At 42.0% G+C, this 12,730-nt stretch overlaps 1 protein-coding gene across 5 annotated transcripts in view; it reads left to right on the plus strand.

The window, feature by feature from the left end:
* Positions 1 to 2,003: 2,003 nt before the first annotated feature.
* The window catches only part of axin1 (axin 1), a 47,967-nt gene continuing 37,240 nt past the window's right edge, over positions 2,004 to 12,730 (plus strand). For 2 of the 5 annotated variants that reach the window (XM_048245891.1, XM_048245896.1), the window contains exon 1: positions 2,665 to 2,857. The gene's annotated coding sequence lies outside the window, so the exon portion shown is untranslated. Of the gene's footprint in view, positions 2,125 to 2,664; positions 2,858 to 3,667; positions 3,818 to 12,730 lie in introns of those variants that run through there. The other 3 variants (XM_048245894.1, XM_048245893.1, XM_048245892.1) reach the window with 3 other exon arrangements.

A 12,730-nucleotide genomic window follows, 5' to 3' on the forward strand; every position in this document is an offset into this window, starting at 1 on the left:
ACCATATAAATCACCGCTGAATACCTTATAGGACACTTACTGGATCTGCTCTCTGCTACTTGAATTCCACGGTCCAGCTCTACATCCCCAATCGCCCACTGCGGTCCTCTGATGAGTGTCTGCAGTGTCGGCCATCCATTAACGCTAGGTCAAATTCAAGACTCTTCCTCGGTGGTTCCTCTTTGGTGGAATTAGTTGTTTAGTGTTGTGTTCCTGCGATAGCTTTGGGTCTTTCAAGAGCGGTCTAAAGACTTATCTGTTATACACCTAATTAATTAATTTTTAGAGTTATGGTTTGTATATTTATGGGTTATGTTTATTTTTGTATCGCTATTATTGTTATTATTACTAATCTGCTTAATGTAGGCTTACCAACTTTTTAAAACGGTTTACTGTTAATTTTAACTACTGTAATAGTTTGGACAAGTCGGTTTGGACAAAAGCATCGGCTAAATAAAAAAAAAAACATAACCACAACATATCCACATTCAGTTAAAACTTTTGTGGTATAACATAAGACATTAGAAGTTGAATTCTTCAAACCAGCATTATACATAGCCCCTGCCTCCTTGTTTTGAAGACAGTCTCATCCTCCAAGGTCATTTTCCGATTATTATTGGGGGAGGACTGAGCTTTTTTATTCACTGGCTGTGTACAGCTCTGATGGGCTGACTGCTGCTGGGAACAGCTTTTCTCTCTGGTGATCTTTAAAATCAATCTAGTGCCAGTCACAATCTTAAATCCATTTCCCAGGTTTTTAAAACCAGCTCAATGAGACATACATGTATTAATGGGACCTCCACCAAGCCGTCTCTCTCTTTTCTGAGGCGAAGGAATGCAGTCTCAGTGATACTGAAGGGGAAAAGAATTAAAAAACACTACTGCCCCAGCAATGCTTTGACAATGGTGTCCTGCTATGCCTTCACAAAGGGAACTAAAAAAAAAATCGAAACATGGTCAATTGTTGGTCCTAAGCATTGAAATGGATCAAATTCATTGATTACCAGTCATCGTCACATTGTCTCTTGATAACATGATTCGAGATGTTTAATGTTGAACTGATGGACCATGTGTACAGGGCCAAGGCCATATGAAATATATGATTTTTTTGCACAACCCTTCCTATAAGACCTCGTATCGTATTCTATATTCTCCTTGTAGCCAGGTAACCTCATAAAGGTTTGGAGCTTCAATAAAAAGCACTAGAAAAAACTACAGAAGAGGATAATATTCCCCCCTTTGTCTATTGTACTGTCCAACAATAAAAGGTTATTTTTTTTTCATCAGTTGAGGTACACTTTGTGCATCACTGATGTCAGACTTATTATTATATTTTCTATTGGCAACTTAATCAGAATGCTAACATTGTGAGTTTGATGCTCATATCTTACGTCAGCAAAAAATGAAATCAGATCCTTTTTCATTATTCTGTCTGTCTCGGACACTAAACTCGCTACTTTGTATTTTGTTAAGTTGAGTCTATCTATTACAATATCAAACTCATATGCCTTTCACACTTTGAAGCCTTAAATAAACAGTGTAAGACTACAATTCTGTGTTTAATGAGTCAGTAATGTCATCATATAATATATGTGTCATATATGTCATTATTACTATTAAATTCAAATTATTTTTTATTCCATGGGATTATGTTGAGAATCGCCCCAAAGTCATTTTTTGTAACTCTTACGATTAAGTACTGTAACCATGACTTATCTTCTTTAATTATTTGTCCCTCCTTCTTTTCAGTGGCTATAGTGACTATAATGACCAGCTGCTGGCTGTGTTGTATGTGTGTGTGTGTGTGTGTGTGATATTCCTCATTGGTCCTCATTGTCAGTAGGCTGTATAAGTGACCAAGCCTAGCTCCTACCCAACAACCTTTTGCCCGTGGAAAGCAGTTCCATAAAGAGCAGCATGATGAGGAGCACAGAAAACAAGATGTTTTTGTCCATGTGGAAATTTGGTTGTAGTGTGGCCACATCAAGACAAATGCAAGTGGCAGGCGACACCGTTAGTTTTCTCCGTGATGGTCTGAATGGAAAATCGGTCATTGTGGGAAGGGTTTTGCTGGGACTGACCCAGGCTGCCTGCAGACATGCAAGTGTGAAATTAATATGAAAGGTAAGCAGCTGATAACATGGCACTACAAAAGGCTGTATCATCTCCAAAAGGCTGTATCAGCTTTTGCCCATTTTCTTATTTTCCCCAGCATACTCATCTGGTGTTCTTGTTAAAAATAGGCTACATGCTGTATGTCCATCTGTTTTGTTATACCAGTCTTCGCTAGCAAGAAATTATGTGCATTCTTAGGCTTCACACAGCATACAATCTTTGCATTTCTAACTGCAGAGAATTTTTCCAGGAAATTTTCAAAGCAGGGCTGCTCGGTGGCTACTAGAGTCAGATTTTTGGATGTAGACTTTTCTCCTTAAATGGCCAGGACTGAGAACTGAACTTCGCTCAGCGCCATTTCTGTTTTCAAAGCTCACGTGCCTTTTTTTTTTTTTAACTAAGCCTGATCGCCCACTGTGATCATCCTCACTAATAGTAAATGGGTTATTTCTAATGTTTACCTAGCAATGAGGAAGAACTCAGTCATGACTGTGAGGTCTGTTGCCATAGTTACACTAGGGTTCTAAGGACTATCATCTGGTCCTCGGATCGACCAATCAGGAAGCAGAGCTGAGGCTGCAACATAAAGTAAAGATGCACATCTTTCAGGAACACGCTAGTAAGAAACAGAAACAGATCCATGAGTATAAGAAAGTACTTCAGGGTGGCAAATAGGGGACTGCGCCCAGCCATGGCGGACGACGAGAATCATGTCGGAGGAGATACCCAGCAGGAGAGGCAGGTGAGAGCATCAACCATTTTGAGACTTAACTCCTTATCATTGTTCCCTGGTACTGTTCCATGGAGCAAGGCTAGCACATTTTAGTAAACAAGATAAATATCAGATAAAGGGTCAGCTGCCAAATTATGAAACGATCGGAGATTAATAGAGCAAGTATGGCTATGTGGATAGCGAGCATTTGCAGGAGCAAAAGTGGGATGAAAAGGTTTGGTCATACTTTTCAAAAATTATTATCAAAGGCGGCTCAGATACATTTTTCTCGTCCCAATACCGCGATCAAAGACCTCCAGCCTGGCTTGTGTTTGATTTCTGGTCCATTTTTCCTCCGAAATCTCGCAGCGAACGAACAACAAAGTTAATTTGATCTGTCTGTGCATGTGTACGAGCCTTTGTGTTTGTGTGTGCATGCTCGACATTGTATGGACAAAATTTGGCCTAGATTAATCATAGTGCTCCAAATCTCATTATTCGGAACATCTGAGGGAGACACATCTTCAAAGGCTCTATTGAAGGGCTTTAAATTCAGGCCTTGACAAGATCAAAGGCCTAAGAAATGGGAATGAATATTTGTTTGCAGTCAGTATGTTTGGAGAGGAGACTTGAGTGTGGTCAGTGAATCTGCGTTATGGTGAAACAGCAGCCAGCGCTTCACGTTTCCTCTGCATCCCTACCAGACGGGCCGAGAGCCTGCCAATACCACGATATGATGTCAGTCAGAAGAAGAAGACCCCCACATCATCCACTGAGGGGGGGCTGGGGTGGAAAACACAACAAGAGAGGAAGACATGGAAGAGAGAAGATCCACCGACAGCTGAACCCAGTTGTGATTAAAAATGGCGGCTGGGCATACTGCAGACTGCGTAACACAAGACTCAATCTGTCGAAAGACAATCGGAGTAGCCAACAGCCCAGCTCAACAAAAACAAGTACCCGACACCAAGGTAAAGCCTATTGGAGATGGTAGGTATGCCATCCGTATGACTTTGAAGCCGCTAAGAGCGATAGCCGTTGATTTCTACGCACATGAAGTTGCATTGTTCGTCGCTAATTTTTTTCCATTTGTTGTGAATTTCCTCTTGATCTGTGGTCATGGTCCTTTCATGGCCCTCCTGCTCTCAAAAGAAGCACATAAATGGTCTTGATCACTTCATGTGCACCCAAGTATTAGAGATAATGGCAAGCATTCAGGCGTCTTTGTCTGTGAATTCACTGAACTCAAAATCTATGACCATATCCAGAAGATTCAAAATACTATGGCTTGATGTCACTTTTCTGTTTCTGAATCAACAAAGTACAACAAACGATTGTTATTCCATGTTTATAATGTCATATTACTATGATTGAATATGATGATTTTAGTCAAGAAAACTATACTCAGAAATATAATAACAAATCAGCTGGATGCTCCAAATCATTTAATCCTCTGTGCCTAATCCACTCCTGGGCTTGTTAGTCACAATATATTCAACTATGACAAAGGACATCAGCAGGACTGCAGAATATATTATGCCAGTCTTTTGGTTCTTCGACTCTTTCAAGAGTTGCGCACACTTAAAAGGCCAGACTGCGATACACTCAAGGCAGGTTTTCTTTTCTGATGTTCTGATTATTTAAATAATTATAAAACAATTATTGAGTGAAGGTTACCTTATTTCATTCTCTGAATGGGGTTTTCATACAAAATAAAGGCATGTCTTTCTAAAATCTAAAAACATGTTGTGTATGTGTTGTGCTAATATCAAAATAAAACAGCAACCATACAACTCAATCAGATATAAATAAGTCCATTTGTATAAGAAGCTTATATCATCACTACCTTTTGTGGAAAAGACATAGCATTCGATATTCAACTTCTAAAAAGGCTATTGTCAAGTGAGTGGACATGTCTAAAGATAAGCCAATTTCAAGCATGGCCAAGAAGAAGGGAGTAAATCTACACTGGCAGCTGTAACAAAAACCAACAGAAAGGATTTTTTCCCTCCTTGTTGAATGTGAATAATGATATGAGGTCCATTTTCAGCAATAACTCAAAATAGTTATTTTCAAGACATGAATCAATGGAAGTATCCACAATATACAACATTGATCCAATTTTATTGATGTATTAAACTGCAATATGTATCTCATATATTTGTAGTAATATTCATATCAGAGGAATTGGCTAATACTAGGTTAACATCTTATATTATTAGATAATGTCAAACACCAAAAGTCACAAAAGTTTTTACTGATTAAAAACCTGATCAGCCTAAATAAGACTTCATTGCGTTAGTTGTAAGTAGATGGGACTGAAAAGCAAGACATGAGCATCATACTGCTCCATTTTAGTATTATGCCTCCTCTGTAAAATGCTTTGTGAAATTATATTGGCTATTTACAATCAAATAAAAATGATGTAATACAATTATTCATGTGGGCAGGCCATCAGGTGGCCTATCCACATATTTTGGTGAAACAATGTAGATAAACTTATCTGCATTCACGTTCTTTAAATCGCAGTGATCAGAGTCTAATAGAACACCTGCAAGTTTCATTCCTCCCCTTCAGTCTCATTTAATCTAATTTAACTGTCACAGCTGTCATCGCCAGTTTATTGAGGGCTTGGGTTGGAGATTATGCTGTCACTGTTACTGAAATGGTTAGGCTATATCAATGGGTACATGAATTGCTGACACACAGTTGAAACCTTGGAATGTCTTTTGTCTAGATTCTTTGAGGTTGCCATGAAACTGTCACAAAGGCCCTTCTCACCTAGTCCTTAAAGGCTATTAATTCTCAGATCCATGCTTCTCCTATAAGATGTTTGTTCTTATAGTTGATAAGTTGGATGTGTAAAATAACCATATGAGAAAGCTTTTACTCACCCTACAAATAGCAAAGCCTAATTCAAAACATTTTCACACACTTAAATCAGGCTCTTTGATTTGCTATAGCCTATACTGTCTGTAGAAAATTAGCAATAGACACAATAAACTAATAGCCTACTGAACTTGATGAATTAAAAAAAAATACCTGAGGTTCCTTTGAGCTCGAGTCTTTCTTCTCTGACATCTTTTCACTCTGTAAATGACAGAAAAGGCATGCTGCTCACAAAATACTCTCAATGTGTTGGTTATTGCAAATTGATGTGCCTATTCTCAAACTGTCCAACGTTAACTGCGGTTAAGTTAGCTTGAAATTAGATATGTGTTGAAATAATATGAAATTAAATATGAACTTAATTGCAACAATTTAGCCTTTTATTGCATTCAATTACAGTTAATATCTTTTCACACCTAAATACAAGTATGAACATCACACTTTGTGAGTAGTTTGTTCAGCGTTGATTGAGATAGAGACCTAACGATGTTTTACATTTCTGGCGAATATCTAATTTCAAGCTAACTTAACCGCGGTCCAACGTTAAGCCATCTTTAGCTAAGTTGATCGATCTAGACGGCACTATGAATGAATAGCACAGTAATGAATCATGATCGGCTAATTTTCACAGCTGACGTTCATTTAGCATAGAAAAGGCCTACTTTGTTTCCTTTATCACTCAAGATTAAGGCTGCAAATGTGAAAAACGCGCAAATTGAGTGACAATGCATTTCTTAGGCCTAACCGAGCGGTTCTTTACTGATTTGACTTGTTGATGTTTGAGTCAGGATAGGCCTAGTTAGCTAGGTCGCCCTTTCCGCTAATATTGACAGTGTTCCGCACTGCTCATGATGACTTTGAATTCTAATTTATGAGACTACGTACTGCAAACGTTAAATACTCTTTTCGGAATTAGCCTCCTGACTCTTTCCTGTAGCCTACCTTCGTCCCTCCCTGGGCTGAGCTGAGCTGAGAGGTAGCCTGCGCGCGCTTTGCAAGCAGCCAAGTTCAGGACAAGTTCACGACAACCACATGACTAAATGACATTGACATATTTCCAGGTGGCACATAGGCTATTACTATGTTGTGATTGTGAATATTGTTACGAAATTAGGAAATGAATACGTTTATTTATTTGGCCTTTGTTTTAAATGCAACAAATGAAGATTGATCCACGCAGTTAAAATTTGAACAATCCACTGGTATTTGCGCAGGCCCTGGTCGGCCACCACAGTTTTATCCTATGGTTTTATCTGGCAGATAAGAGTTAATCTGGAATGAATTCCCATAATCTCAACTCAGATTATAGATCTGCCAGTTTCAGGCTGCGTGCAAGAGATGCAAAACATTACATCACTGCAAGATGTTCTTTTTTCCCCAGTTTAGAACAGAAATTGAAAGCAGAAATGACCATGTTCACACTGAAGTAGACCAGAGACTAATAAAGACTTTATATCACTAATTCATTCATGGTGGCATTTCACTGTGATTTAATGCAGAGAACAGCAACTCCCTGTGGACACATTTTCATTTGTTCTTTCTGCACTGCATTGCATCAGAGCAGATGGTCTGGTCACAAACACTGTAAAGCATGTAAAGCTGTTGGGGCTGCCTGCAGCAGGCTACCTATCGCCACCTGTGAAGTAGTGCAGGTGACAGCAGCTTCGCCACAGGCATCCTACATTTTAGTTACAGTTGATTCAGAGATGAGAATGCCTGCAGCAGTCTATTGTTCTCAACATTCCGTTCTACTGTTTTTTTCCCCAGCATTACAGCCATTCTAAACATAGCAATGTTGAATGTTGCAATTTACTGATTTGTGAATATTATGTAAGATTAATCTTATTTATGATAAGACTGTAGACATAACTATTTAACATGTACAACATACAATAAATTAACATTAAGCCAAATAGCCTAACTAAATAAGAGTTCAGGTGAAGAGTTCATAAAGATATGGTGCTGAAACACAGGTGGCACTTCATGTATAGGCCTATAGATTTAAAACAAATACATTTTTTTATCATACATTCTCATGTTATACAATTATGATATTGTAGGCTAGTGTTTATCATATTTTATTATCTCGGTGTTACGAGACAGAACTTGACTTCTCTGTGCCTTGAGTCTGAGATTTTACATGTTGGTTTGCATGAATTCAAACATAGAAATGGAAAACAGGACTCTTCAATTCTCAGAGGACACACTTGGAAGGAGTAGTTTCAAACATAGGAGTTACTGGATCAATTCAAAGGGAAACAAGGCAAGAGTCCAACGATTTCACAGAAATGCAAATGTCCAAAAGGCAAGCACAAAAGTCAACTTAACTGGTGGGCTTCTTCTCTGCAAGATTCAAGAGGCAAGGAGCTGAAGTCTGTGTAGCTCAGTGTGAAGCCAGACAATGAGTGAACAAACAAAGGGGTTTACATAGTGCTGGCAATTAGGACAAACAAGGGACAACGAGGGCAGGTGTGGCCTGTTAGTAGACAGGGGAGAGTGAGCGGGAAGGAGTGTTTTCAGTAGAGTCAAGAGTGGGCGTGGTGATGGAGAGCTTGGTGTGGCTGTAACATTTAACCCCCCCCTCCAGGGGGCACTCCCGAGGACGAGGGGCCACGGCGACATGGTCGACCCCCTGGTCGGCTGGGATGGGTTCTATGAAGTCGGCAAGCATGGTGGGGTCCAAGATGTCAACTCGGGGGACCCACGATCGATCTTCGGGCCCATAACCTTCCCAGTCAACCAGATACTCTAGACAACCCCTGCGGCGCCGAGAGTCAAGGATGGTCTTCACCGCATAGACGGGACCCTCGTCCAGGAGGAGTGGCAGTGGAGGATCCGCAATCACACCAGGCTCTGTGGGAGAAGAGAGGTGAATGAGGTTTGAGAAGCGACACATGAAAAATTGGATGAATCTTGTAACTAGGAGGCAACTGCAGCTTGAAGGTGACGGGATTTCTCTTCTGTGTGATAGTGAAGGGGCCAATATATCTGGGACTTAGCTTTTTACAGGGGAGATGCATCCGGATGTCTTGGGTCGACAGCCACACCTTCTGCCCAACCACATACTCAGGCGGAATGGATCTGTGGATGTCAGTATGTTGCTTCTGACCGCGGACGGCCCTCTGCAGGTGGTGGTGCGCTTTGTTCCAAAATCTCGCTTTCACTGTGCCATGAGTCAACGGCTACGACGTTGGATGATTCCCCAGACCAAGGGAAGAGTGGTGGTTGGTAACCGAGCATGCACTGGAAAGAGGTAAGGCCAGTGTGGAGGGTTGGCGCAGGGAGTTTTGTGCATATTCGGCCCAGGGGAGGAACTGGTCCCAGCTGTTTTGGCGGTCATGGCAGAATGTGCACAGGAAGCGACCAATTTCCTGGATCTTCCGCTCAGTTTGGCCGTTGGTTTGAGGGTGATAACCTGAGGGGAGGCTAACAGTTACTCCCAACCTTTGCAGGAAGGCCCACCAGAATCGAGAGATGAACTGGGGCCCACGATCTGACACTATATCCTCTGGAAGGCTGAAGTTCCAGAAAACATGTGTGAATAATGCATCAGCTGTTTCTGCTGCTGTTGGGAGGCTCTTCATTGGAATCAGCTTGCAGGCCTTAGAGAACCTCTCTACGATGACAAGAACGCAGGTGTTGCCATTGGAAGGAGGGAGATCGGTGATAAAATCTACGCCTAGGTGGGACCAGGGCCTTTGTGGAATGGGTAATGGGAGGAATTTGCCAGCTGGCAAGTGGTGTGGAGTCTTGGTCATTGCACATTCTGAGCAGCGGGTGATGAATTGGCAGACATACTTTGCCATTCCAGGCCACCAATAGCGATTCTGGAGAAGGGAGAGTGGCATTGGCATCAGGGTGTCCAGTCCCAAGAGAAGAGTGGGCAGCCGTGAGGAGTGGAGTGCGCAGACTTCTGGGTACATAGACATGGGAAGCTGGAGCATTGGATGGAGCAGGGTCAGTTTCGGCAGAATCTGGGCATCAATCGCCCACTGAATGGGGCTCACGATGATCTCTGGGGGTAGCACAGGCTCAGGGGGATCGGTTTCTTCCTCAGGGTTATAGAGATAGGAAAGGGCATCTGCTCGTACATTTTTGGAACCGGCTTGATAGGTGATTGTGAAGTGGAAGCGTGTGAAAAAGAGGGCCTACCTTGCTTGTCTGGGATTCAATCTCTTGGCCTGACAGAGGTATTCCAGGTTTTTGTGGTCAGTGAGAACGGTGAAGGGATGCTTGGCCCCCTCCAGCCAGTGACGCCACTCCTCCAAGGCAAGCTTAATGGCGAGCAGTTCTCCATCTCCGATGTCATAGTTGCGCTCTGCAGCCGTGAGCTTCTTGGAGAAGTAGGCACAAGGGTGGAAGCGAGGAGAGTCCTTTTGAGAGTCCATTTCAGTTAGCCTATTAGCTGGTTTGATACTCATTGAGCTCAATGCAAATCAAACCAGCTAATAGGCTAACTGAAATAACACCCATGCCAATCTCTAGGTATGGTGAAGGGTATGTGATGTGGGGCTATTTTAATTCCAAAGGCCAAGGTAACTTTATCAGGATGCAGTATTCTGGATCCATGAAATAACTGGCCTTTAAAAATAAAAATCTGCCCGTCTCTGGGAATTTAACATAGGGGTGCCAATACTTATGACCCCTGTATTTTAAGGAAGAACATTTATTTATTTATGATACATTATTCATTCACTAAGAAAATTGGTGTCCTTAAAGGTTAGATATTTCCTCATTTTTTCACTTAAGGCATTAAGATCAATTTCCAAAAGAATTTTATATTCCTCTTTTCAGTCAACTTTAGCATGGGTGCCAATACTTTTGGCCAGCACTGTAATTACTCATTCTGATTTTTTGTCAGTCAGTATGTTTACATTCACAGGTAAGTCAAGCTACAGTTATAGCTCGGCTGGGATTTGACCATAGACAGTAAAAGATTTGACTGGACCACTGTCATATTTGTAGACCAGTGTTTCTCAAAGTGTGGTCCGGGGATCACTGGTGGTCCACAAGCCATCCCAAGTGGTCCGTGAGCAGACGTGGTAAAATATAATATAGACGAGTTGTTTGCAATATTGAACCAACTTGTATGTAAAAACAGTTCTGCAACACTGTCTATGCAAGATATGCCAATTTAAAATCACACAGTATGAATCCACACAATAAGCAAAGTGCAAAGACAGCTAGGGTTAGTTAAGTGGTCCTGAAACTGAAAAAGTTTGAGAAACACTGTCGTAGGCCAAAGTATTAATGTTTTACTCCGCCTCGCTAGATGGCGATATGCACCCAAACACAACACATTCCCCAAACAGACTCCATCTTAGCCATAGCTAATTTGCTAGCAAACTTTCCATATTAGCTTACTTGCTAGCAAACGTTGAATCAGTCTAACTAGTTAAATAGTTGACATTACATGATGAACATTTTCGTAGGGACATTCTGGGGGATGTTAATTTGTATGAGAGAAGCTTCAACTTCTGCGCATGTAGCATTGTGGCATAAAGCTTAGGTAGTTAGCTTGCTAACTCTGGCAGAAATCTCCAGTGTTCTTGTTCCATGTAGTTTCGTGTTGCAGCAACAGCACGTAGACTAGCCTACAGGAAAGCTGTTGCGTATGAACGCATTCGGAATATTTTGAAAATGTAACAGGTAGATATTCTGTCTTATTTTGTAGACGAAAATGGAGAGATTTTATCTTAGTTTTTATTTCATGCAAAACATTTTAGTCTCGTCTTTTTTCGTCAACATATTGCATCTTAAGATAGTCTTAGTCAGTGTTTCAGGACATTACTGCCGTCTCGTCATCGTCTCGTCTTAGTCGTGAAAAAAAGGTCGTTGACGAACATATTTCCTCTCGTCTCGTCTGACGAAATTAACACTACTTCACATGAGTCGGGTAGTCACACGAATAGATTAAGATGTCATCGATGTAAATAATGACAAATCGGTTGAGGTACTCACGGAATCTCGTTCATGAAACCTTGGAAGACAGATGGGGCATTGGAAAGACCGTAGGGCATCACCAGATATTCATAGTGGCCTGTGGGTGTGATGAATGCGGTTTTCCATTCGTCTCCCTTGCGAATTCGTACCAAGTTGTAAGCGCTACGGAGATCCAGCTTGGAGTAGATAGTTGCTCCTCGTAGCTGTTCAAGAGCTGCAGGAACAAGTGGCAGTGGGTAGCGAAACATGGTGGTGATTTTGTTCATTGCCCTGTAGTCAATGCAGGGCCTCAGGCCACCATCTTAGACACAAAGAAGAATGGAGAGGCGGCTGGCGATGTTGAGGGTCGAATGTAGCCCTGTTGTAAGGCCTGGGCCACATATTCCTCCATGGCATTCGGAGAGGGACAACGGGTAAATCTTTCCATGTGGTATTGGATGTCCTGGAAGGAGATCAATGGCATGGTCCCATGGTCGGTGTGGAGGTAGACTGGATGCACGTTGTGGACAAAAGACATCTGCGAAGGAGGAGTACTCTGGAGGAATGTGAATAGGCTGGTTCTGGTTAGGACTCTCAAGGGTTGTGGCTTGGACTGGCAGGGGGACAGTGTGGGCCCGTGGGATTTGGAGATGGGGAAAACATGACCCATGGCAGGATTCACCCCTACGGAGAATTTCACCCGTGGTCCAGGAGATGGCAGGTGAGTGCTTCTTTAGCCAGGGCAGGCCAAGTATTATGTCGACTGTAGCATTGTCTAACACTAGGAAACGAATGGGCTCTACGTGAAGGCTTCCTACACTTAGCTCTAGAACATTAGTTTGGAATTGTACCCGTTTGCGGGCAAGAGGTTTTCCCACTATTGAGTGGACAGTGAAGATTGTGGAGCTGCGGGTCGTCGGGAGCTGGAGTTGATGGCAAAGGGATCCAGATATGAAGTTCCCAGCGGAGCCTGAGTCAAGGAGTGCAGAAACCATGTGTTTGGAAGGGGCAACAGTGAGGGAAACAGGGATAAGGAGAGGTTTAAGATGCACTTTAGGAGCATAGACTGAACTCACCGTTGGACGTGGTGGG

Source organism: Alosa alosa, chromosome 6, assembly GCF_017589495.1.
Source record: "Alosa alosa isolate M-15738 ecotype Scorff River chromosome 6, AALO_Geno_1.1, whole genome shotgun sequence".
Taxonomy (NCBI): domain Eukaryota; kingdom Metazoa; phylum Chordata; class Actinopteri; order Clupeiformes; family Clupeidae; genus Alosa; species Alosa alosa.